Source organism: Arachis hypogaea, chromosome 18, assembly GCF_003086295.3.
Source record: "Arachis hypogaea cultivar Tifrunner chromosome 18, arahy.Tifrunner.gnm2.J5K5, whole genome shotgun sequence".
Classification (NCBI taxonomy): domain Eukaryota; kingdom Viridiplantae; phylum Streptophyta; class Magnoliopsida; order Fabales; family Fabaceae; genus Arachis; species Arachis hypogaea.
The window spans coordinates 45,345,770-45,371,714 of NC_092053.1; the positions used below are offsets into that span (position 1 = coordinate 45,345,770).

At 39.6% G+C, this 25,945-nt stretch overlaps 2 non-coding genes across 2 annotated transcripts; one reads left to right on the forward strand and one right to left on the reverse strand.

The window, feature by feature from the left end:
- Positions 1 to 7,684: 7,684 nt before the first annotated feature.
- Positions 7,685 to 7,791, reverse strand: LOC112774536 (small nucleolar RNA R71). The gene has a single exon (XR_003189020.1). It is a non-coding gene; the product is annotated as a small nucleolar RNA R71 (small nucleolar RNA).
- Positions 7,792 to 15,370: 7,579 nt separating this feature from the next.
- On the forward strand, positions 15,371 to 15,478 carry LOC112774038 (small nucleolar RNA R71). Its single transcript, XR_003188551.1, has one exon. It is a non-coding gene; the product is annotated as a small nucleolar RNA R71 (small nucleolar RNA).
- The last annotated feature ends 10,467 nt before the right edge of the window (positions 15,479 to 25,945 follow it).

The window sequence follows — 25,945 nt, forward strand, 5'->3', positions numbered from 1 at the left end:
TAATTTTCATTGTTCTTCTTCTATCTTTCCTCTTGATTTTACTTGAAAGCTTTCGGTCTTCATCCAATTGAGTAGTTATCTTGGAAGAGAAGCTATTCAAACTTGGATCTCTTTTGAACCTTGGAAGAGGAATGAAGAGATGCTAGAAATGCTTTCTCATGCTGGACCAAATTGGGTTTGGATGGGTATGTGACTGTAACCCTCTCAATACTTGGTTTGGGAAATGCATGTGGTATAATCAGTGACCATACTTCATCTCTTCTCATGAGCAATTGACCAAGGAATTGGCTATTGATCAAGATTTGAGAGATTGAATTGCAAGAAATTGCAATTCAATCACTTAAGATTGCCAAGGAGATCAATGAGTGCATTGATTGACGAAGAGATGAAAATGAACTTGATCCGGAGAATTGTAGCATCTCCTAAGCCCAATGAACTCCCCATCTCTAATCTTACCCATTCTCTTTAATTTCTGCCATTTACTTTTATGAGCAAATCCCCCATTCCCATTTACAATTCTGCAATTTATTTTCAGTCATTTACTTCCAGTCCTTTAATTCTAGCATTTACTTTTCTGTTATTTACATTCCCGCCATTTTATTTTCTGCAACTCTCAACCCAAATTCTGGATTCGCTCAACTAGAACATTCTTCTAATTAAAGTTGCTTGATCAATCAATCCTTGTGGGATTCGACCTCACTCTATTGTGAGTTTTTACCTGACGACAACTTCGGTACACTTGCCGAAGGGAGATTTGTTGAGAGACAAGTTTTCCCCGCATCATTAGGTCAGGATTTTATTCCTTTAGGCCCTCCTATCCACTGATGCTCAAAGCCTTGGGATCCTTTTTATTTACCCTTTCCTTTTGGTTTTAAGGGTTATTGGCTTTTTGCTCTTGCCTCTTGGTTTTAAGAGCTTTTGACTTTTTCTGTTTGCTTTTTCTTTTTCTATTTTTTTTCGCCATTTTTTTTCTTTTTTTTTCTGCAAGCTTTTGTATTCACTGCTTTTTCTTGCTTCAAGAATCATTTTTATGATTTTTCAGATTATCAAATAACATGTCTCCTTGTCATCATTCTTTCAAGAGCCAACAGATTTAACATTCTAAAACACCAACTTCAAAAAGACATATGCACTGTTCAAGCAATCATTCAGAAAATAAAAAGTATTGTCACCACATTAATATAATTAAAATAAGTTCAAGGATAAATTTGAAACTCATGTACTTCTTGTTCTTTTGAATTAAAAATATTTTTCATTTAAGAGAGGTGATGGATTCATATTCACTACTTTAAGGCAAAGTTACTAAATACTAATGATCATGTAATAAGACACAAACATCGATAAGCACTTAACATAAAGAAAACGAAAAACAGAGAATGTAAGAACAAGGAATGAGTCCACCTTAGTGATGGTGGTGTTTCCTTCTTGAGGAACCAATGATGTCCTTGATCTCTTCTATGTCTCTTCCTTGTCTTTGTTGCTCCTCCCTCATTGCTTTTTGATCTTCTCTAATTTCATGAAGGATGATGGAGTGCTCTTGATGTTCCACCCTTAATTGTCCCATGTTGGAACTTAATTCTCCTAGGGAGGTGTTGATTTGCTCCCAAAAATTTTGTGGAGGAAAGTGCATCCCTTGAGGTATCTCAGGGATTTCTTGATGATGAGCTTCCTCACGTGTTTCTTGAGCTCCATGAGTGGGCTCTCTTGTTTGCTCCATCCTTTTCTTAGTGATGGGCTTCTCTTCCTCAATGGGAATGTCTCCTTCTATGAAAGCTCCAACTGAGTAACATAGATGGCAAATAAGATGAGGGAAAGCTAGCCTTGCCAAGGGGGAGGGCTTTTCGGCTATTTTGTAGAGTTCAAGGGAGATGACTTCATGAACTTCTACTTCCTCACCAATTATGATGCTATGAATCATGATGGCCCGATCCACAGTAACTTTAGATCGGTTGCTAATGGGGATGATGGAGCGTTGGATGAACTCCAACCATCCTCTAGCCACAGGCTTGAAGTCCAGTCTTCTAAGTTGAACCGGTTTGCCTTTTGAGTCAATCTTCCATTGAGCTCCTTCCACACATATGTCCATGAGGACTTGGTCCAACCTTTGATCAAAGTTTACCCTTCTAGTGTAGGGGCGTGCATCTTCTTGCATCATAGGCAAGTTAAACGCCAACCTCACATTCTCCGGACTAAAATCTAAGTATTTCCCCCGAACCATGGTGAGATAATTCTTTGGCTTCGGGTTCTTACTTTGATCATGGTTCTTAGTGATCCATGCATTGGCATAGAACTCTTGAACCATTAGGATGCCGACTTGTTGGATGGGGTTTGTTAGAACTTCCCAACCTCTTCTTTGGATTTCATGTCGGATCTCCGGATACTCATTTCTCTTGAGCTTGAAAGGGACCTCGGGGATCATCTTCTTCTTGGCCACAACATCATAGAAGTGGTCTTGATGAGCTTTGGAGATGAATCTTTCCATCTCCCATGACTCGGAGGTGGAAGCTTTTGTCTTCCCTTTCCCTTTTCTAGAGGATTCTCCGGTCTTGGGTGCCATCAATGGTAATGGAAAAACAAAAAGCTTATGCTTTTACCACACCAAACTTAGAATATTGCTCGCCCTCGAACAAGAAAAGAAAGAATAGATGAAGAAGAAGAGGAAAATATGGAGGAGAGGAGGGAGAGGTGTATTCGGCTATTTAGGGTGGGTTTGGGTGGGAAATTGATTTTGAATTTTGAAGGGAGGTAGAGTTTATGAGGTAGGTTTATGGGGAAGAGTGGATGGATGTGAGTGGTGAAGTAGTGATGGGGAAGAGAGATTGAGGTGATTGGTGAAGAGTTTTGGCGAAGAGTGTTTATTGGGAAGAGAGGATGAACATTGAGAAGAGGGAAGAGAGTGAGTGGAGGTAGGTGGGAATCTTGTGGGGTCCACAGATGCTGAGTTGATCCTGTGGGGTCCACAAATCCTGAGGTGTCAAGGATTTGCATCCCTGCACCAACTAGGAATGTAAAATGCCTTTGCATGCAATTCTGGCATTTAAACGCCGAATTGATGCTTGTTCTGGGTGTTCAGCGCCCAGATATAGCATATTTCTAGCGTTGAACGCCAACCAGATGCTTGTTTCTGGCGTTCAGCGCCAGCTCTTCCTCAATGTGCATTTCTGGCGTCTGAACGCCAGGTGCTGCTTGTTTCTGGCATTCAACGCCAGATCCATGCTCTGTTCTGGCGTTGAACACCAGCCAGATGCTCCTTACTGGCGTTTAAACGCCAGTAAGATCCTCCTCTAGGGTGTGATTTTTCTTCTGCTGTTTTTGATTCTGTTTTCAATTTTTATATTTATTTTGTGACTCCACATGATCATGAACCTAATAAAACATGAAATAACAATAAAAATAAATTAAAATTAGATAAATAAAAATTGGGTTGCCTCCCAACAAACGCTTCTTTAATGTCAATAGCTTGACAGTGGGCTCTCATGGAGCCTCACAGATGTTCAGAGCATTGTTGAGACTTCCCAACACCAAACTTAGAGTTTGGATATGCGAGTTCAACACCAAACTTAGAGTTTGGTTGTGGCCTCCCAACACCAAACTTAGAGTTTGACTGTGGGGGCTCTGGTTGACTCTGTTTTGAGAGAAGCTTACTGTGCCTCTTTTCTATGTTTACAGAAGGATGTCCTTGAGTTTTAAACTCAAGGGAGTCCTCATTCAATTGAAGGACTAGTTCACCTCTGTTAACATCAATCACAGCTCTTGCTGTGGCTAGGAAGGGTCTTCCAAGGATGATGGATTCATCCTCATCCTTCCCAGTATCTAGGATTATGAAATCAGCAGGGATGTAAAGGCCTTCAACCTTTACTAACATGTCCTCTACTTGTCCATAAGCCTATTTTCTGGAATTGTTTGCCATCTCTAATGAGATTTTAGCAGCTTGTACCTCAAAAATTCGCAGTTTCTCCATTACAGAGAGTGGCATGAGGTTTATTCCTGACCCATGGTCACATAGAGCCTTTTCAAAGGTCATGGTGCCTATGGTGGAAGGTATTAGGAACTTTCCAGGATCCTGTTTCTTCTGAGGTAGTCTCAGTTGATCCAATGCATTTAGTTCATTGGTGAACAGGGGAGGTTCATCTCCCCAAGTCTCTTTACCAAATAAATTGGCATTCAGCTTCATGATTGCACCAAGGAACTTGGCAACTTGCTCTTCAGTAACATCTTCATTCTCTTCAGAAGAAGAATACTCTTCAGAGCTCATGAATGGCATAAGGAGGTTCAATGGAATCTCTATGGTCTCTAGATGAGTCTCAGATTCCTTTGGTTCCTCAGAGGGAAACTTCTTATTGATCACTGGACGTCCCAGGAGGTCTTCCTCCTTGGGATTCACGTCCTCCTCCTCTCTTGTGGGTTCGGCCATGATAGTCAATTCAATGGCCTTGCACTCTCCTTTTGGATTTTCTTTTTTATTACTTGGGATAGCACTAGGAAGAGTTTCAGTGATCTTCTTACTCAGCTTGTGATGCCAAGGCATCTTGGCCAGTTTCACTGACCTTTTCTTTACTGTTTTTAGGGTAGTTTCATGCATTTCTTTAGGAAATAAGCTAGTTTTGGGTAGATATTCACCTACACCTTGATTCAAGCATACATTGTGCATTTTACATTATTTCATGAGGATTTTGCATGAATTTAGTGACAAATTGTATGCTGCATTACCCATGACTTGGACTAGAACTTTGATGCACTCTGTTGCTTGATTTCAGGACCAAAGGAAGCAAGGAAAGGGAGGAAACTTGCGAGGTTAATGAGAAAAGTGATTGCCAATAACACTCTCAAAGCCATCATTGCCCACATTAAGAGTCACGTTAACTTAGTTAACGTGACTCTTAACGTGGAGAAGGGAAGTTGAGCCAACGTTAGTGACACTTAACATTGTCACTAACGTTGGCAAACACTCATGAGTGGCCACGTTAGAGCCCACGTTAACCTAGTTAACGTGGCCTCTAACGTTAAAGGGGGAAGAGAAGCCAACGTTAGTGACATTCAACATTGTCACTAACGTTGGCCTAAGGATGCAACACACCACGTTAACTCCCACGTTAACTTGGTTAACGTGGGAGCTAACGTAAGAAGTGAGAGTTGTCGACAACGTTAGTGACACTCAACATCGTCACTAACGTTGGAAGCAACCACACAACCCCCCAAGGAGCCACGTTAACTTAGTTAACGTGAAAGCTAACGATGAGGAATGAATGATGAGCCAACGTTAGTGACACTCAACATTGTCACTAACGTTGGGATGGCTAAGAATGGCCACGTTAGAAGCCACGTTAACCTAGTTAACGTGGACTCTAACGTGAGATCTAGGGGCACATTGGAACGTTAGTGACAATGTTGAGTGTCACTAACGTTCTCAAAGTTTGGCAACGCCACGTTAGAAGCCACGTTAACCTAGTTAACGTGGGCTTTAACGTGAAGCAAAAAGGGGCACACTGGAACGTTAGTGACAATGTTGAGTGTCACTAACGTTCTCGAAGGTTGGCAAGGCCACGTTAGAAGCCACGTTAACCTAGTTAACGTGGGCTCTAACGTGAGGCAAAGGGGTACATTGGAACGTTAGTGAAAATGTTAAGTGTCACTAACGTTCTCGAACTTATACTTTCACTAAATGTTAACACCCCTAACACCCTGAGCTAAAGTCTCTGCCCACTTAGCACCTTCTCTTTGCAAGTAAAGCCAAGCCCAAATAAAGAAAAGAACTGCTTCAAACTCAAGATCCAAAGGCCCAAGACTTGAAGAGCAAAACTAGAAGCTTATAAGAGTAGTATATATAGGAGTAGCTTTGAATTGATAAAGGAGTTCTGGAGGCTAGAAAAAGGGAACTACTCTCTGTATTTTACTTTCTCTGCAATTTCTAGTTCTATGATGTATTCTCCATCTTTATTTTCATTTTCAAGAGCTATGAACAACTAAACCCCTTTCATTGGGTTAGGGAGCTCTGTTGTAATTTGATGGATCAATACTAATTTTCATTATTATTCTTCTATCTTTTCTCTTGATTTTACTTGAAAGCTTTCGATCTTCATCCAATTGAGTAGTTATCTTGGAAGAGAAGCTATTCAAACTTGGATCTCTTTTGAACCTTGAAAGAGGAATGAAGAGATCAAGCTAGAATTGCTTTCTCATGCTGGACCAAATTGGGTTTGGATGGGTATGTGACTTTAACCCTCTCAATACTTGATTTGGGAAATGCATGTGGTATAATCAGTGACCATACTTCATCTATTCTCAGGAGCAATTGACCAAGGAATTGGCTATTGATCAAGATTTGAGAGATTGAATTCTAAGAAATTGTAATTCAATCACTTAAGATTGCCAAGGAGATCAATGAGTGCATTGATTGAGGAAGAGATGAAAATGAATTTGATCCGGAGAATTGCAACATCTCCTAAGCCCAATGAACTCCCCATCTCTGATCTACCCATTCTCTTTAATTTCTGCCATTTACTTTTATGAGCAAATCCCCCATTCCCATTTACAATTCTGCAATTTATTTTCAGTCATTTACTTCCAGTCCTTTAATTCTAGCATTTACTTTTCTGTTATTTACATTCCCGCCATTTTATTTTCTGCAACTCTCAACCCAAATTCTGGATTTGCTCAACTAGAACATTCTTCTAATTAAAGTTGCTTGATGAATCAATCCCTGTGGGATTCGACCTCACTCTATTGTGAGTTTTTACTTGACGACAAATTCAGTACACTTGCCGAAAGGAGATTTGTTGAGAGACAAGTTTCCACCCGCATCAAGTTTATGGCGCTGTTGCCGGGGATTGATTGTGCATCAAGAATGATTAAATTTGAAGATCACTAGATTGAGCATTTTTATTTTTGTGAATTTCATTTTCTGTTTGAGTGATTTACTTTTTGTTTTAGTTAAACTTCTTCCCTTTCCCCTCTACTCTTTTGTTTTTCTTTGTTATTTTCAATTCTGTTTGCTAACCCACTAACTGTTTGATATATTGTATCACCCACAACTAACAGTAATTCTGACACAAATACTTTCTGCACCTATCTTTTCTTGCTTGCACTTGATGGTTGTATGACAGGGAGAAGAAGCGGGGCTTCAACTTCCTTCGATTCTGAACCTGAGAGGACCTTCCTTAGATTAAGGAGGGAGGCAAGAGGAAAGAAAGTGGTTGGTGCTGAGGAAGAAGAGGAATTCTTTGAACCAAACATAGAAGACAACATGGAAAACCATCATGAAGAAGAGGATCACAACCATGGGGGAGGAGGTAGAGCAAATCATGCTGGGGAGGATAGAAGAGTTTTGGGCTCTTACATCAATCCAAACCCAGGCAATTGTGGAAGTAGCATCCAAAAGCCAACAATCCATGCCAACAACTTTGAACTTAAACTACAGCTCATCACCCTCGTTCAGAACAACTGTTCGTTTGGAGGAGGTGTTCAAGAAGACCCCAATCAACATTTGACCACCTTCCTGAGAATATGTGACACAGTGAAGTCTAATGGTGTTCACCCTGACGCCTATAGACTGGTCCTATTTCCATTCTCACTTAGGGACAAAGCAGCCAAGTGGCTGGAATCTTTCCCAAGGGAAAGCTTGACAACTTGGGAAGACGTGGTGAACAAATTCTTAGCAAGATTTTACCCTCCTCAACGAATCAATAGGCTGAGAGCTAAGGTCCAAACTTTCAGGCAACAAGATGGTGAGACTCTATATGAAGCATGGGAGAGGTTTAAAGACCTAACAAGGAGGTGCCCACCAGATATGTTCAACGAATGGGTGCAGCTGCACATTTTCTATGAAGGACTCTCTTATGAGTCAAAGAAGGCCGTAGACCATTCATCCAGAGGATCTTTGAACAAGAAGAAGACTATTGAGAAAGCCATAGATGTTATTGAAACAGTAGCAGAGAACAACTATTTTTATGCTTCCGAAAGAGGGAACACAAGAGGAGTAATGGAGCTAAACAATGTAGATGCTCTGTTGGTCCAAAACAAGCTCATTACCCAGCAGCTGGCTGACCTCACCAAGAAGATGGAGATGAACCAAGTAGCAGCAATCTCCACTTTATCAACAACCTAAGAAGGAGTGAATGAAGAAGCAAAGGGGAGTCAGGAGCAAGCCAACTACATTGGGAATTCACCAAGGAAAAACTATGATCCATACTCCAAGACCTACAACCCTGGATAGAGAAATCACCCAAACTTTGGGTGGGAAAGTGAGCAAGAACAAAACCAAGACCAGAGACGTTACAACTCCAACAACAATGCAGCTCACCAGCAATTCACACAGAGGACATCTCAACACCCCTACAACAACACTTCTCCACACGCCTATCCAAACCAAAACAGCACATCTGCTTCGAATCACTCATCAATTGATGACAAGCTCTCTAAGATTGAAGCCTTACTTGAAGGAATATGCCAAGAGATTCAAGAAAATAAGGTGTTCAAAGAGGAGGTACGAGCCAATATTAAGAACCAGGGAGAGACCATCAGGAAGCTGGAATTCCAGGTGGGATATTTAGCTGAGAAGATTCCCAAAGCTACTAATAGCTTCCCAAGTGACACGGAGAAAAACCCCAAAGGAGAAGCAAAGAAAGTAAGATGGGAAGATTGTAAAATGGTCACTGCGAATGATCAAGAGACTGAAGACAAGCAAGGCAAACTTTGCAAACAACCCGAAGACAACTCAACAAAAGAGGAGGATAGAGATCGCCAAGAACCAGAAATCTCACAACAAGAGCTGCTGAAGCTCTATGCACCCTTCCCTCAACTGCTCAATGGTGATGTGGGAAAGAGAATATACTCAAGGTTCCTAGACTTGTTTGTATCTGTATATGTAAACATACCATTCATCAAGGCAATTCAACAAATGCCTGCATTCATCAAGTATATGAAGGAATTTCTTCCCAGGAAAAGCTCACTCAAAGGAGGCCAGACTATAGTGATGAACAAGGAATGTAGTGCCCTTATTCAACCTGAGTTGCCTACAAAAAGAAGAGACCCAGGGAGTTTTCACATCCCTTGTGCCATAGGTGAAACTATGGTCGATAGAGCACTATGTGATTTGGGGGCCAGCATCAACTTACTGCCCTTATCCCTGGCGAAGAGGCTGCAGATCAATGAGATAATACCCACAGATGTAATCATCAGACTGGCTGACAAATCTCAAAAGCAAGCAATAGGAGTGGTGGAAAATGTGTTGCTAAAGGTTGGGAAATACTTTCTCCCAATAGACTTTGTCATTCTCGACATGGAAGAGAGTCACACTCATCCAATCATATTGGGAAGACCATTCCTAGCTACGGCCAGAGCACTTATCGATGTAGAGAAAGGGGAGCTAATATTGAGAATCCATGATGAACGACTCAGCTTCAATGTTTTCAAACTCTCACAAGAAACAGATCAAGAGGATAAGGAAACAAGCACTAAAGCACATCCATTTCATTCAGAGATCCCCTTAATAGATAAACAAGGAAAACAGCAATTGCCACAGCTCAAGGAAAAGTTGGAGGAACCTAAACCTCTAGAGGCAGGTGAAGACAGCATCACAACTCCTTGGAAAAAAGAGGTCACCAAGGGGAAGGCAACCTCAAAAGAAACAAAGAAGAAGGTACCAAGGAGATGGAAGAACAAGAAGATACCTACGGAAGACTTTTCTCCAGGGGATAGAGTTGTCTCAGCTTACTTCCCAGATATTCCCCCTAATCTCCCTACTGTACCATCTCAGTTACCTAAGGTCTTCACTATCAACAGAGTTCTTTCCCTGGAACATGTGGAGATCATTGATCCAACCAATGGATATAAATCCACAGCAAGAGGGGAGGACTTTAAGCACTACCAACCACCCTGATGAGGGAAAAACGTCAAGCTAGTGACGCTAAAGAAGCGCTTCATGGGAGGCAACCCATATTTTATATGTTTTTAAAATAATGAATAAATCAATGTTTATGAATTTCAACCCAAACTAGACAAACACTTGGTGCAATCTTTATCATGCAGTATATAGTGAAGAACAAGTTTGGTGTTCAAAGCAAACCAAGATGCATGCTAGTCTTGGGAGCTTTGAACAAAACTTTTCATCACATTGCTTCAAACTAAGTTTGGTGTCACCCCATGGTGCCACCAAAATGCATAAGGATACACAAGTAGTTAGTTAGTTGAAATTCATAAATAAACAAACTCTTTTTCTTCTATTTATTATTCTAGCCGTAGAGTTTGATTTTTATGATATTAATTTCCTTATTTTAAATCTTTATAGGAAAGGAAAAGAAGCATAAAAAGGGATTGATTGGACAATTAAATGGGGGAGATTTCGCCACTTAATGAAGAGCACTACATACATGTCTCAAGAGGGAACGCATGGGGAAACGCTGCCATGCAACATTGGAGAAAGAAGACCCTTGAAGACCGAACCAATCACTCTCATTAAGTGATGATCCTTGTCTTTCCTTCATACATAATCCCAACCGTCCATCAAGCAACAATCCTTGCAATCCACACCTTCCATCCACTCATGACCTCCCTATATAAGTGAACCTTAGTGCATGATCATTCCTCACACTCAAATTCCCACTCTCCACACTTCATACTTTTGGCTTGCTCAAACCCCTTCATCACACTCTGTCCTAGCCAACCTATTCCTCATCTCTCCGTATCCTCCAACCTCCACCTCAAAACAGCAACTCAATTCATGGCATTATCAAGCTCAAATAGGCAAAAGAGGAAGGAACCCATGTAGAGTGTTCCTTTCGATGAGAAGAAATTCAAAACTGCCTTTCATGAACGTGAATTCGAACGGATAATGGCGAGAAAGATATTGCCAGAGTTAATCTTCCAAATCAATGCAGATGAGTCACCACAAATTTTGAAGAAAATCAAACAGAGGGGGTTGCAATTGCTCACAAGTCCAGAGGGGAAGATCAATGGAAACCTCATCAAAGAATTTTATGCGAATGTAGTAAGAGAGGATAAAACCAAGGCCCCAACCTTCAAAAGTTACGTAAGAGGAAAAGAGGTGGACTTCAACCCAAATGCCATAACAAGAGTTCTTCACCTAAAATCACCTCGTTTTGATGAGGAAAGTTATCAGGCAAGGATAAGTAGAAGCCCTGATAATAATGAGCTCTCAGAGATAGTGGCAGACATCTGTGTTATAGCAGCTGACTGGGAGAGGTACACAGATGGGAGACCCAAGTTCATCAAGAGAGGAGACCTGAGCCCTGAAGCCAAGGGGTAGTTTGAACTTGTGAGGAGGTCCATTCTACCAGCTGCAAATAATTCAGAGGTAAACATCAATCGAGCTACTATGGTGCATTGCTTAATACAGGGTGGGGAAATCAACGTGAATGAGCTCATCGCCGAGGGGATTCAAGATTCGGCTGAGAAGGTTGATTCAGGTGCCAGGCTTTGGTACCCCAGCACCATTCTCCACTTATGCAACAAGGCCAAGGTAGTATTTGAGGACAGCAATCCAGACTGGGTAAACCCAGGGAGGCCAGTTACACTCGAGCGATTGGTTTATACTACACCTGCTCAACAACAAAGAAGACCACAAATAGGAAAACCAAAAGCAAAAGAAAGAGTTCACCAAGAGGAACCTCATCAGGAAGAATATCAACAAGGAGAGTATTCTGATCCAGCCAATTTGAACATGAGTCACCTTCTAAGAGCCATTGAGGATTTGGGGATGAGACATATGGAAGGACAAAAGCAAATACTAAACTTTCAAACCAACTGGCTGAGCCAACAGGAAGCATGGCAAAAACAACAAATAGAGCAGCAGCAGGAACACTACTACAGGCTCACTCAAGCCATCAACCAAGTGAATGAGAGGCAAGAGCTTCAAGAGAAGCACTTGCAAGAACTCAACCAGCGGCAGATAGCCCAAATGAAAACTTTCAATGATTTCAGTGTACTCAATGAAGGAAGGCAACTACATAGGGAGGAGTTCTATGTGAACACTCAAGCCAAGTTGAACTACATGACTAGTAATATGCATCAGCTACACTATGCCATCCCTACATATGATGAGGTCCAAAAAGATTTTGTAGAACAAGAAGAGAGGAAGATGAAACAGCAAAAGGAGACACTCAAGAAGAAGATGGAAGATGGTGGTTTCTGGAAGAAGCTGCTTGGAAAAGGCAAAGGAAGTAGGAGCAAAAGCACTCAAGAGAGACACAATGAGGACAAGCAAGGATGGGAGCATGGGCATCCACATGAATGAAAGGTGGTGGAGTTCTTTTTAGTCCATTGTTTTCTATGCTTTAAATAAGGAAGATCTTGTATGAAATAGAACCTGCTTCCATGTTATGTTTAAACTTTTTAAATTCTGTCTTTTAAGTTTTCTTTCTGAATAGGTCCATGATTTCTGGTTTAAATGTCACTGCATCTTTCCCTTATTTACTTGTAAGCTTGTCTATTTTAAATCAAATGAAGAAGAGAATGTCACTGCATCTTGTTCCAGTACTTGCTTAGGGACAAGCAAGCTTTAAGTTTGGTGTTGTGATGCCAGGGCATCTTGGCCAGTTTCACTGACCTTTTCTTTACTGTTTTTAGGGTAGTTTCATACATTTCTTTAGGAAATAAGCTAGTTTTGGGTAGATATTCACCTACACCTTGATTCAAGCATACATTGTGCATTTTACATTATTTCATGAGGATTTTGCATGAATTTAGTGACAAATTGTATGCTGCATTACCCATGACTTGGACTAGAACTTTGATGCACTCTGTTGCTTGATTTCAGGACCAAAGGAAGCAAGGAAAGGGGGGGTAACTTGCGAGGTTAATGAGAAAAGTGATTGCCAATAACACTCTCAAAGCCATCATTGCCCACGTTAAGAGTCACGTTAACTAAGTTAACGTGCACTCTAACGTGGAGAAGGGAAGTTGAGCCAACGTTAGTGACACTTAACATTGTCACTAACGTTGGCAAACACTCATGAGTGGCCACGTTAGAGCCCACATTAACCTAGTTAATGTGGCCTCTAACGTTAAAGGGGGAAGAGAAGCCAACGTTAGTGACATTCAACATTGTCACTAACGTTGGCCTAAGGATGCAACACACCACGTTAACTCCCACGTTAACTTGGTTAACATGGGAGCTAACGTAAGAAGTGAGAGTTGTCGACAACGTTAGTGACACTCAACATCGTCACTAACGTTGGAAGCAACCACACAACCCCCCAAGGAGCCACGTTAACTTAGTTAACGTGGAAGCTAACGATGAGGAATGAATGACGAGCCAACGTTAGTGACACTCAACATTGTCACTAATGTTGGGATGGCTAAGAATGGCCACGTTAGAAGCCACGTTAACCTAGTTAACGTGGACTCTAACGTGAGATCTAGGGGCACATTGGAACGTTAGTGACAATGTTGAGTGTCACTAACGTTCTCGAAGTTTGGCAAGGCCACGTTAGAAGCCACGTTAACCTAGTTAACGTGGGCTTTAACGTGAAGCAAAAAGGGGCACACTGGAACGTTAGTGATAATGTTGAGTGTCACTAACGTTCTCGAACTTATACTTTCACTAAATGTTAACACCCCTAACCCCCTGAGCTAAAGTCTCTGCCCACTTAGCACTTTCTCTCTGCAAGTAAAGCCAAGCCCAAATGAAGAAAAGAACTGCTTCAAACTCAAGATCCAAAGGCCCAAGACTTGAAGAGCAAAACTAGAAGCTGAGAAGAGTAGTATATATAGGAGTAACTTTGAATTGATAAAGGAGTTCTGGAGGCTGGAAAAAGAGAACTACTCTCTGTATTTTACTTTCTCTACAATTTCTAGTTCTATGATGTATTCTCCATCTTTATTTTCATTTTCAAGAGCTATGAACAACTAAACCCCTTTCATTGGGTTAGGGAGCTCTGTTGTAATTTGATGGATCAATACTAATTTTCATTATTCTTCTTCTATCTTTTCTCTTGATTTTACTTGAAAGATTTCGATCTTCATCCAATTGTGTAGTTATCTTGGAAGAGAGGCTATTCAAACTTGGATCTCTTTTGAACCTTGAAAGAGGAATGAAGAGATCAAGCTAGAATTGCTTTCTCATGCTGGACCAAATTGGGTTTGGATGGGTATGTGACTATAACCTTCTCAATACTTGATTTGGGAAATGCATGTGGTATAATCAGTGACCATACTTCATCTTTTCTCATAAGCAATTCACCAAGGAATTGGATATTGATCAAGATTTGAGAGATTGAATTGCAAGAAATTGTAATTCAATCACTTAAGATTGCCAAGGAGATCAATGAGTGCATTGATTGAGGAAGAGATGAAAATGAACTTGATCCGGAGAATTGCAACATCTCCTAAGCCCAATGAACTCCCCATCTCTGATCTACCCATTCTCTTTAATTTCTGCCATTTACTTTTATGAGCAAATCCCCCATTCCCATTTACAATTCTGCAATTTATTTTCAGTCATTTACTTCCAGTCCTTTAATTCTAGCATTTACTTTTCTGTTATTTACATCCCCGCCATTTTATTTTCTGCAACTCTCAACCCAAATTCTGGATTCGCTCAACTAGAACATTCTTCTAATTAAAGTTGCTTGATCAATCAATCCATGTGGGATTCGACCTCACTCTATTGTGAGTTTTTACTTGACGACAAATTCGGTACACTTGCCGAAAGGAGATTTGTTGAAAGACAAGTTTCCACCCGCATCAGCTGGCCCACTTGTGCTTCCAAATTTCTAATGGAGGACCTTGTTTCATTCATGAAACTCACAGTGGCCTTAGATAGATCAGAGACTAAGTTTGCTAAATTAGAGGTATTTTGTTCAGAGTTCTCTGTCTATTGCTGAGTTGATGATGGAAAAGGTTTACTATTGTTAAACCTGTTTCTTCCACCATTATTAAAGCCTTGTTGAGGCTTTTGTTGATCCTTCCATGAGAGATTTGGGTGATTTCTCCATGAGGGGTTATAGGTGTTTTCATAAGGTTCACCCATATAATTTACCTTTGCTATTGCAGGGTTCTCAAGATCGTAAGCTTCTTCTTCAGAAGATGCCTCTTGAGTACTGTTGGATGCAGCTTGCATTCTATTCAGACTCTGAGAAATCATATTGACCTGCTGAGTCAATATTTTGTTCTGAGCCAATATGGCATTCAGAGTATCAATTTCAAGAACTCCCTTCTTCTGAGGCGTCCCATTACTCATAGGATTCCTCTCAGAAGTGTACATAAACTGGTTGTTAGCAACCATGTCAATGAGTTCTTGAGCTTCTACAGGCGTTTTCTTTAGGTGAATGGATCCACCTGTAGAAGTGTCCAATGACATCTTAGCTAATTCAGACAGACCATCATAGAATATATCCAGGATGGTCCATTCTGAAAGCATGTCAGAAGGACACTTTTTGGTCTGTTGCTTGTATCTCTCCCAAGCTTCATAGAGGGATTCACCTTCCTTCTGTCTGAAGGTTTGAACATTCACTATAAGCTTGCTCAGCTTTTGAGGAGGAAAGAACTTGGCTAAGAAAGTCGTGACCAGCTTATCCCAAGAGTTCAGGCTATCTTTGGGTTGAGAGTCCAACCACACTCTTGCTCTGTCTCTTACAGCAAAAGGGAAAAGCATGAGCCTGTAAACTTCAGGATCTACTCCAATAGTCTTAACAGTATCACAGATCTGCAAAAATTAAGTTAAGAACTGAAAAAGATCTTCAGATGGAAGTCCATGGAACTTGCAGTTTTGCTGCATCAGAGAAACTAATTGAGGTTTAAGCTCAAAATTGTTTGCTTCAATGGTAGGGATGGAGATGCTTCTTCCATGTAAATTGGAATTAGGTGCAGTAAAGTCACCAAGCATCCTCCTTGCATTATTATTATTTTTGGCTGCCATCTCCTCTTCCTGTTCGAAAATTTCTGTAAGGTTATCTCTGGATTCTTGTATTTTAGCTTCTCTTAGTTTCCTCTTCAGAGGCCTTTCAGGTTCAGGGTCTGGTTCAACAAGAATGTTCTTATCCTTGCTCCTGCTCATATGAAAAAGAGGGAACAGAAAAATAATAATAATAGGGATCCTTTTTACCCAGGTATAGAGGTTCCCCTGTGTGAGTAGAAGAAGAAAAGAATGTAATGTAAAGAAGGGAAGAAGAGAAAATTTGAACACAGATGGAAGAGGGGGTTTGAATTTGGGTGAGATGAAGTGTTAGTAGATGAATAAATAAATAGAAGGAGATGAGAGAGAAAGAGGATTTTCGAAAATAAAATTTTGAAAAGGGGTTAGTGATTTTCGAAAATTAGGAATGAAAGCAAATTAAAATTAAAAATTGAAACAATTAGTTAATTAAAAAAATTTTTGAAAAAAAGGGAAGAGATTTTCGAAAATTAGAGAGGGATAGTTAGTTAGGTAGTTTTGAAAAAGATAAGAAACAAACAAAAAGTCAATTAGTTAGTTGAAAAAGATTTGAAATTCAATTTTGAAAAGATAAGAAGATAAGAAGTTAGAAAAGATATTTAAAAATCAAATTTTTGAAAAAGATAATATTTAAAAAAGATATGATAGAAAGATATGATTAGAATTAGTTTTGAAAAAGATTTGATTTTTAAAATCACAATTAGTGACTTGGTTCACAAGAAATCACAAGATGTGATTCTAGAACATAAAGTTTGAATCTTTCTTAATAAGTAAGTAACAAACTTGAAATTTTTGAATCAAAACATTAATTGTTGATGATATTTTCGAAAATATGATATAAAATTAAGAAAAAGATTTTTGAAAAATATTTTTAGAATTTTCGAAAATAAATAAGAAAAATGAAAAAGATATGATTTTTGAAAAAGATTTTGAAAAAGATAAGATTTTTAAATTGAAAATTTGATTTGACTCATAAGAAACAACTAAATTTTAAAACGTTTTGAAAAAGTCAACTCAAATTTTCGAAATTTATGAGTGAAAAAGGAAAAGATATTTTTTTTTTATTTTTGAATTTTTAATGATGAAAGAGAAAAACATGAAAATGATGCAATGCATGAAAATTTTGGATCAAAATAATGAATGCATGCAAGAATGCTATGAATGTCAAGATGAACACCAAGAACACTTTGAAGATTATGATGAACATCAAGAACTTATTTTTGAAAATTTTATATGCAAAGAAAACATGCAAGACACCAAACTTAGAAATTTTTCATGTATAGACACTATGAATGCAAGAATGCATATGAAAAACAAGAAAAGACACAAAACAAGAAAATATGAAGATCAAACAAGAAGACTGGCCAAGAACAACTTGAAGATCATGAAGAACACTATGAATGCATGAATTTTTCGAAAAATGCAAAGAATGTTTAGAAAAAAATGCAATTGACACCAAACTTGAAATTGACTCAAGACTCAAACAAGAAACACAAAATATTTTTTATTTTTATGATTTTATGAATTTTTTTTTTGGATTTTTCGAAAATTAATGTGAAAAAGAAAAATAAGGATTCCAAAATTTTTAAGAAGAATTCCAAGAATCTTTCAATATTAGCCCAAAGCTCCAATCAAATGGTTGGACATGGCTTAATAGCCAGTCAGCTTTAGGATATAAATTAGGCATGCAACAGCTGATATTCAAATTAACTTGCCTCTATGATGATGGTTGGAAGCCCATATCCAAAAGGATTAGACCTGGCTTTATAGCCAGCCAGCCTTCAACATGCTTCATGAAACACTAGAATTCATTCTTAAAAATTCTGAAATAATTTTCGAAAACAGATAAGAAATTTTTGAAAGATTTTTGAAAATTTTTTTTGAAAATAAAACAAAAAGAAAATTACCTAATCTGAGCAACAAGATGAACCGTCAGTTGTCCAAACTCGAACAATCCCCGGCAACGGCGCCAAAAAATTGGTATGCAAAATTGTTACTCTGAGGTTGTAAAATTTGTTGCTCGTTCTCTCCCTGGTAATGGCGCCAATAACTGGTGCACCATACCATGGTCCAAACATAACTTCACAACTTCGCACAACTAACCAGCAAGTGCACTGGGTCGTCCAAGTAATAAAACTTTACGTGAGTAAGGGTCGATCCCACGGAGATTGTTGGTATGAAGCTAGCTATGGTCACCTTGTAAATCTCAGTCAGGCGGATATCAAATGGTTATAGTGTTTTCGAATAGTAATAATAAATAAACAGAAAAGATTGAAATACTTATGTAATTCATTGGTGAGAATTTCAGATAAGCGTATAGAGATGCTTTCGTTCCTCTGAACCTCTGCTTTCCTGCTGTCTTCATTCAATCAGTCCTACTCCTTTCCATGGAAAACTTTATGTAAGGGCATCACCGTTGTCAATGGCTACATCTCATCCTCTCTGTGAAAATGGTCCAATGCGCTGTCACTGCATGGCTAATCATCTGGAGGCATCGCCGTTGTCAATGGCTACATCCCATCCTCTCTGTGAAAATGGTCCGATGCGCTGTCACTGCATGGCTAATCATCTGGAGGTTCTCGATCATACTGGAATAGGATTTACTATCCTTTTGCGTCTGTCACTACGCCCAGCACTCGCGAGTTTGAAGTTCGTCACAGTCATTCAATCCCTGAATCCTACTCGGAATACCACAGACAAGGTTTAGACTTTCCGGATTCTCATGAATGCCACCATCAATCTAGCTTATACCACGAAGATTCTGATTAAGAGATCCAAGAGATACTCATTCAATCTAAGTTAGAACGGAAGTGGTTGTCAGGCACGCGTTCATAGGGAATGATGATGATTGTCACGTTCATCACATTCATGTTGAAGTGCGAATGAATATCTTAGAAGCGGAATAAGTTGAATTGAATAGAAAAACAATAGTACTTTGCATTAATTCATGAAGAACAGCAGAGCTCCATACCTTAATCTATGGAGTGTAGAAACTCTACCGTTGAAAATACATAAGTGAAAGGTTCAGGCATGGCCGGATGGCCAGCCCCCATGCATGATCAATATGATCCAAAGATGAACTAAAAATCATAAGATGATCCGAAGATGTCAAATACAATAGTAAAAAGTCCTATTTATACTAAACTAGCTACTAGGGTTTACAGAAGTAAGTAATTGATGCATAAATCCACTTCTGGGGCCCACTTGGTGTGTGCTTGGGCTGAGCTTGAACTTTACACGTGGAGAGGTCATTCTTGGAGTTGAACGCCAGTTTGTAACGTGTTTCTGGCGTTCAACTCTGGTTCGTGACGTGTTTCTGGCGTTTAACTCTAGACTGCAGCGTAGAACTGTCGTTCAACATCCTTTTGCGTCATCTAAACTCGGGCAAAGTATGGACTATTATATATTGCTGGAAAGCCCTGGATGTCTACTTACCAACGCAATTCGAAGCGTGCAATTTTGAGTTCTGTAACTCCAGAAAATCCACTTTGAGTGCAGAGAGGTCAGAAATTAACAGCATCAGCAGTCCTTCTTCAACCTCTGAATCTGATTTTTGCTCAAGTCCCTCAATTTCAGCCAGAAAATACCTGAAATTACAGAAAAACACACAAACTCATAGTAAAGTCCAGAAATGTGAATTTAACATAAAAACTAATAAAAACATCCCTAAAAGTAACTATATCCTACTAAAAACATACTAAAAACAATGCCAAAAAGCGTATAAATTATCCGCTCATCAATATTCAAGGAACACCCCTTAACCTTCCCTTTGTTGTACCTTCTAGGACTAGTTGCTCTTCCATGACTCATTTTCTTTTTAGTTCATCCAAGGTCCTACACTTGGTTACTTATTTCTTAGTTTGTTTGATGATCTCTCTTGGCCTTGGTCTCTCTCATTGTTTTTGCACAACTCACAGTGACTCTTATGGAGACAAACTCTACTTTTATTTATGTTGAAATGAAGACTTGAAATACATGGCATTTTCTTTCTTAAATAAAAAAAACTCATAAAGACTTCTAACAGGAATTAAAACTAAGCATAAAGTATAAACTATCCTAGCATGATTTTTTATTCAAAAAGTAAATAAAGCAAAAGCTCAAACAAGATTTCAGAATTTAGAAAATGTCAACCATGGGACTCAACAACCTTGAGCAGCTTCATCTTTAGTTCATTGGCCCCTTCCCTTTGTCTTTTTTCTTGGAGGGGGATGAGCCACCTTCATCTGTCTTGGAGGAACCTTCTTGTGCTTTGGCATTCTTGGGCTTCCAAAATCCTGCCCTCCTTATATAATTCCTTTCATCTTCCTTATGTTTGGCTAGGATTTCCTCTTGTCTTGCACTTAGCTCTTCCATTCCTTGCATGAAGGTTGGGTATCCTGGGTTTAGAGCGGCTGATGAGTCGAATTCACACCCCATTCAAAATTGGTGAATTAGTCCTTTTGGCAAGCGCACCAAAATTATCGTCAAGTAATAACCCACAGTGGAGTGGGATCGTATCCACAGAGATTGGCAAATTCGAGCAGTTTTAATCAATTGATGAATTAGTCAAGTGGATCAATAGGATTGTAGAGTATAGAATTGTAAGTGACATAAATGTAAATAACTAGAATATAAAGAAAAGCAATAAAGTGCAGAAATATAAATGGCAGAAAGTAAAGGGCAGAATCATAAATGACTTGAATGTAAATGGGAATGTGAAATTGCTGAATGTAAAAATAAGCAGTAAAGAAATGGATAGATAAGAATTGGGAAATTCATTGAGATTGGGAGATGTTGTCTCTTTAGATCGAGTCTAGCTTATATCCCTTTCAATCATGCAACTCATTGACCTCTTGGCAATCATGATTGATTAAGCCCCAATCCCTTGGTGACTCAATCTCTCAGATCTTGATCAATAGCCAATTCCTTGGTCTAATTGCTCATGAAGAGAGATATGCTTGGTCCCTGATTATACCACACACCATTATAGGTCCAAGTAGAGGGAGGATTATATGTCACATATCCAAACACCAAACCCAGATTCTACTCTAGTGTGAAAAGGGTGATGAGTCAAATTCACACCCCATTATAAAATGAGTGATGAATCCGTTCTTTGGCAAGCGCACCAAATATCGTCAAGTAATAACCCATTAGGAGTGGGGTCGAATCCCACAGAGATTAACGGATTAAAGCAAACAATAGTTAATTGATTATCCTAGTTAGACAATTCATATTGGAGTGTGATATTCGAACAGGAAATGTAAATTGCATAAAAGTAAAGGAAAGCAATAAAGTGCAAGAAAGTAAATGGCAAGGAAAGTAAAGTGCTAGAAATGTAAAGTGCAGAAAATGTAAATAACCATAAAGTAAATAAAAGAAAAAAAGATAAAATAAGCATTGGGACCAAGAGATATTGCATTCTCCGGATTAATTGATTTCATCTCATCTGCAATCATGCAACTCATTGACCTTTTGGCAATCATGATTGATTGAGCCCCAATCCCTTGGTGACTCAATCTCTCAAATCTTGATCAATAGCCAATTCCTTGGTCTAATTGCTCATGAGAAGAGATGAAGCTTGTTCCCTGATTATACCACACACTTTCCTAGGTCCAAGTAGAGGGAGGATTATATGTCACCATATCCAAACACCAAAACCCAAATCCTATTCAAGTGTGAGAAAGAATTTCAAGCATGGTTTTATATTTCCTCTTCCAAGGTTCCCATAAAACCCAATTACATTCAATCTCTTGGTGTGGCCAAACCCAGAGAGGAGGAGAAGGACGTGAATCCTAGAGAGGAAGACCTCTTGGGACACTCAGTGACCAATAAGGAGTTTCCCTTTGAGGAACCAAAGGAATCTGAGGCTCATCTAGAGACCATAGAGATTCCATTGAACCTCCTTTTGCCCTTCATGAGCTCTGATGAGTATTCATCCTCTGAAGAGGATGAAGACATTACTAAAGAGCAAGTTGCTAAATACCTTGGTGCAATCATGAAGCTGAATGCCAAATTATTTGGTAATGAGACCTGGGAAGATGAACCTCCCTTGCTCACCAATGAACTGAATGCATTGGATAGGCATAAATTACCTCAAAAGAAGCAGGATCCTGGTAAATTCCTAATTCCCTGTAACATAGGCACCATGACCTTTGAGAAGGCTCTGTGTGACCTGGGGTCAGGAATAAACTTAATGCCACTCTCTGTAATGGAGAAACTTGGGATTTTTGAGGTGTAAGCTGCCAGAATCTCATTAGAGATGGCAGACAACTCAAGAAAATAGGCTTATGGACAAGTAGAGGACGTGTTAGTAAAGGTTGAAGGCCTTTACATCCCTACTGATTTCATAATCCTAGAAACTGGGAAGGATGAGGATGAATCCATCATCCTTGGAAGACCCTTTCTAGCCACAGCAAAAGCTGTGATTGATGTGGACAGAGGAGAGTTGGTCCTGCAACTAAATGAGGACAACCTTATGTTTAAAACTCAAGGATCTCCTTCTGTAACCATGGAGAGGAAGCATGAAAAGCTTCTCTCACTGCAGAGTCAACCAAAGCCCCCACAGTCAAACTCTAAGTTTGGTGTTGAACCCCCACATTCAAACTCTAAGTTTGGTGTTGAGAAGTCTCAACAATGCTCTGAACATCTGTGAGGCTCCATGAGAGCTCACTGTCAAGCTATTGACATTAAAGAAGCGCTTGTTGGGAGGCAACCCAATGTTACTTAATTATATCTATTTATTTTCTATTGTTATTTTATTTTTTTAGGTTGATGATCATGTGAAGTCACAAAAACTACTGAAAAATCAAAAACAGAATGAAAAATAGCATTAAAAATAGCTCACCCTAGAGGAAGAACTTACTGGCGTTTAAACGCCAGTAAGAAGCATCAAACTGGCATTTAACGCCAGAAAGAAGCATCAAGCTGGCGTTAAACGCCAGAAACAAGCACCAGACTGGCGTTTAACGCTAGAACAGAGCATGGAAGTGGTGTTAAACGCCAGAAACAAGCAGCAAGCTGGCGTTTAACGCCAGACATGCATTCTAAGGGCGTTTTACATGCCTAATTGGAGCAGGGATGTTAAATCCTTGACCCCACTGGATCTGTGGATCCCACAGGATCCCCTCAGGATCTGTGGATCCCACAGGATCCCTACCTTTTCTTCTCTCCTCTTCACACCTTTTCATAACTCTCTTCCCCAAATACCCTTCACCAATCACCTCAATCACCCTTCCCCATCACCTCTTCACCACTCACATCCATCCTCTCTTCTCCAAAAACCCCACCTACCTCCAAAATTCAAACTATTTTCCCTCCCAAACCCAACCCTAGTGGCCGAACCCTAAACCTTCCTCCACTCCTATATAAACCCCTCATTCCTTCTTCATTTTCACACAACACAACCCTTTCTTCTTCCCCTTGGCCGAATACACACCTCTCTCCCTCTCCTCCATTTTTCTTCTCATTCTCCTTCTTTCTTTTTTCTTTTGCTTGGGGATAAGCAAACATTTTAAGTTTGGTGTGGTAAAAGCATTCCTTTTTGTTTTTCCATAACCATTAATGACACCTAAGGCCAGAGAAACCTCAAGAAAGAGGAAAGGGAAGGCAATTGATTCCACCTCTTAGTCATGGAAGATGGAGAGATTCATCTCAAAGGTCCATCAAGACCACTTCTATGATGTTGTGGCCAAGAAGAAAGTGATCCCTGAGGTTCCTTTCAAGCTCAAAAAGAGCGAATATCCGGAGATCCGACAAGAGATTAGAAGAAGAGGATGGGAAGTTCTCTCTAATCCTATTCAACAAGTCGGGATCTTAATGGTTCAAGAGTTCTATGTAAACGCATGGATCACTAGGAACCATGATCAAAGTGTGAACCCGAATCCAAAGAATTGGCTTACCATGGTTCGGGGGAAATACTTAGATTTCAGTCCGGAAAATGTAAGGTTGGCGTTCAACTTGCCAATGATGCAAGAAAATGCATGCCCCTACACTAGAAGGGTCAACATTGATCAAAGGATGGACCAAGTCCATATGGACATATGTGTGGAAGGAGCTCAATGGAAAGTTGACTCAAGAGGCAAGCCGGTTCAATTGAGAAACTGGACCTTAAGCCTATAGCTAGAGGATGGTTGGAGTTCATTCAACGCTCAATCATTCCTACTAGCAACCGATCTGAAGTTTCTATAGACCGGGCCATCACGATCCATAGTATCATGATTGGGGAGGAAGTGGAAGTTCATGAGATTATACCTCAAGAACTCTATAAGGTGGCTGACAAGTCTTCCACTTTGGCAAGGTTAGCCTTTCCTCACCTCATTTGTCACCTCTGCAATTCGGCTGGAATTAACAAAGAGGGAGACATCCTCATTGATGAGGACAACCCCATCACTAAGAAAAGGATGGAACAAACAAGAGATCATGGACCTCAACAAGAGCATGAGAAAATTTCTCATCATGAAATCCCTGAGATGCCTCAAGGGATGCACCTTCCTCCACAAAACTATTGGGAGCAAATCAACACTTTCCTAGGAGAATTAAGTTCCAACATGGGACAACTAAGGATGGAGCACCAAGAGCACTCCATCATCCTCCATGAGATTAGAGAAGATCAAAGAGCTATGAGGGAGGAGCAACAAAGGCAAAGAAGAGACATAGAAGAGCTCAAGAGCACCATTGGTTCTTCAAGAAGAGGAAGACGCCACCTTCACTAAGGTGGACCCGTTCCTTAATCTCCTTGTTCTTATTTTCCTGTTTTTCGTTTACTATACTTTATGTTTATTTATGTTTGTGTCTTTACTATATGATTGATAAACCCATATTTTATGATATATTTTGTGCCTAATTTAAGTGATTTATTCAATCCTTCACTCACTTATTCATGTTAATTGCATGGCTTTACTTTCCTTTCCTTATTATGTGATATATGTGAAATACATGTTTCCTATGCTTTAAAAATAATTATTTTAATTACTCTTTATTACCATTCGATGCCGTGATTTGTGTGTTAAGTAGTTTCAGATATTCTAAAGGCAGGAATGACTTAAAGGATGGAATGGAAACATACAAAAATGGAAGGAAAGCACAAAATGGAGTTTTTGAAGAAACTGGCAGCGACGCGAACGCGTGGGCGACGTGGCCACATGCCTGGCGCGAAGAGAGCGCGACACGAATGCGTGAATGATGCGAATGCGCACCTTGAGCAGAACGCAGATGACGCGGACGCATGACCGAAGCGAACGGGTGATAAGGAAAACTCCAGATGACGCGACCGCGTGACCCACGCGGACGCGTGACAGAGGCCACGCACCAGAAATTACAGAAAATGCCCCCAGTGATTTCTGAAGCCCTTTTTGGCCCAGATCCAAGTACAGAAAGCACAGATTAGAGGTTATAAAGTGGGGGAATGCATCCAGTCAAGGGAGAGTCTCCAATTATTCACCTTTCATGATTTAGATGTAGTTTTTAGAAAGAGGTTCTCTCCTCTCTCTCTTAGGATTAGGATTTAGGATTTTTCTTGCTTTCATGATTGCCCCTTTCTATCAGGTTCAACATTCCTTTTAATTAATTATTTTCTCAATTTAATTAGTGAACTTTTCTATGTTACAGATTATTCTTTTAATTAATCTTATTTGAGGTATTTCAGTTTATGATTGCTCTCTTTTATTTATGTTACTGTTACTTCCAACCTGAAGATATTTTTATTCGAGTAGATTTACTTTTCCCCTTTTGGTCTTGGTTAAGAAATCAGTAACTCAGGAGTTATCAAACTCAACGTGATCGATAATTGTTATCTTTGCTAATTGAATTGAACTTCAATAATTCCAGTCCTTTCTTAGGAATTGAGTAGAACCCAAAGATCAAACTAATTAATCCACTTGATCTTCCCTTGCTTTAGTAAAGGCTAACTAAGTGGGATTAAGATTCAATTCTCGTCTCCATTGATAAGGATAACTAGGATAGGACTTCCAATTTCTCATACCTTGCCAAAAGTGTGTTTTACAGTTATTTATTTATTTTACTTGTCATTCAAATTACTTGTTCCTTACTTTCAAAACCCCAATTTACAATCTTCATAAC